Source organism: Arvicola amphibius, chromosome 13 (genome assembly GCF_903992535.2).
Source record: "Arvicola amphibius chromosome 13, mArvAmp1.2, whole genome shotgun sequence".
NCBI lineage: Eukaryota > Metazoa > Chordata > Mammalia > Rodentia > Cricetidae > Arvicola > Arvicola amphibius.
In genome coordinates this window covers 13,438,351-13,439,805 of record NC_052059.1, presented here as the reverse complement: position 1 = coordinate 13,439,805, position 1,455 = coordinate 13,438,351, and the positions used below count along the sequence as shown (strand labels likewise).

Genomic DNA, 1,455 nt, shown 5'->3' with positions numbered 1-1,455 from the left:
CTTAACTCTGGTCGCAACTTCTACCTCTTCCCACGTAGAACTGTAGCCAATGATCCCCAAGGAGGAAAAAAACCACACAATTAAAGTTATCTGAAAGGAGGGAAATTCAATTGAGAATATATCTCCAAAAGAATTGGCTCTAGGGCGTTTTCTCAATTAGTGATTGATTGTGAAAGAATAAAGCCTAAGAAAGACATGAGGAAAAAGAAGAAACCCTCCATTGCCTCCACATCAGTTTCTGCCTCCAGGTTCTTGCCTTGTGTGAGTCCCTACCCTAATTGCTTCGGTGATGAGCTATAGATGTGGAAGCACAAGTCCAACCAACACTTTCCTCTTCAATTTGTTTTTATGCTGTTTCATCACAGCAATAGTAACACAAACTAAGACAAAGATAAATATTTGTTTCATGCTGCGTAAAGAAATCCATTTGTAGTTTCAATTTTGTTTGTGTTTTTATTTGTATCAAAACAAATGATTATCTATATTTTTAATAATCATTCTAACGTGATATCCTATTTTTAAACAGTGGTTGCTCAAAAATTGATGTTCTACAAATTTTTTTTTTAAATAGGGCAGAAGTGCAAATACAGTTCCCTACTCCCCAGATTATGCAAATGAGTCTCCTGCATTTGGAGAAATTACAAGGGTAAGCACATCTGGAGTGCAATATATATGCCTCATCCTGGGGCAACAACTTTTATGATCATAATATCTCCCTGACAAGTAAAAATGAAAATTGATCCTCTACTTATTTATTATTCTATCAGTTTAAGTGTCTTGTTTGTTTTTTTTTTTGTTTTGTTTTGTTTTGTTTTTGTTTTTTTCCGAGACAGGGTTTCTCGGTAGCTTTGGTGCCTTTCCTGGAACTAGCTCTTGTAGACAAAGCTGGCCTTGAACTCACAGAGATCCGCCTGTCTCTGCTGCTGAGTGCTGGGATGCATTTATCTTAAAGGTAATAATGGCTGGCTAATCATACCTAAAGCTTGATGGAATTGGATAATACTTATTCTAGCTAAGAAACCATGGTTGAAGAGGCCGTGACTCCAGAGGAGTATCTGCGATTCCTGCGTTACTAATGAAATAAAATTTCCAAATGCTTTATAAATACTCATCTTCATAAGCAAAGATAATTGCAGCTCTAGCACTTTATCCACTAGACCTCCTTTACAGAAAATGGAGGTTGTTAGAGAGATCCAGAACTGGTGAATATGCTGAGAAAAATGACTGTGGTTTTCTTGCCCCAAATTGTAGTCAGAATTTTTTCCCCATCAGATCCTCCAATCATTCAATCCCAAAGAAAGACATGGAAGCTTTAATTAATTATGTACTTGTTGGCCTATTATCACAGACTTATTATTAACTAGCTCTTATAACTTAAATTTACCCATAATTCTCATCAATGTTTAGCCATGTGTCTTGGTACCTTTTCTCACTACTGTCTTCTCATTGTGCTTC

At 36.4% G+C, this 1,455-nt stretch overlaps 1 non-coding gene across 1 annotated transcript; it reads right to left on the bottom strand.

The window, feature by feature from the left end:
* Window positions 1-568: 568 nt before the first annotated feature.
* Window positions 569-731, bottom strand: LOC119800532. Its single transcript, XR_005283035.1, has one exon. It is a non-coding gene; the product is annotated as a U1 spliceosomal RNA (small nuclear RNA).
* Window positions 732-1,455: the final 724 nt, after the last annotated feature.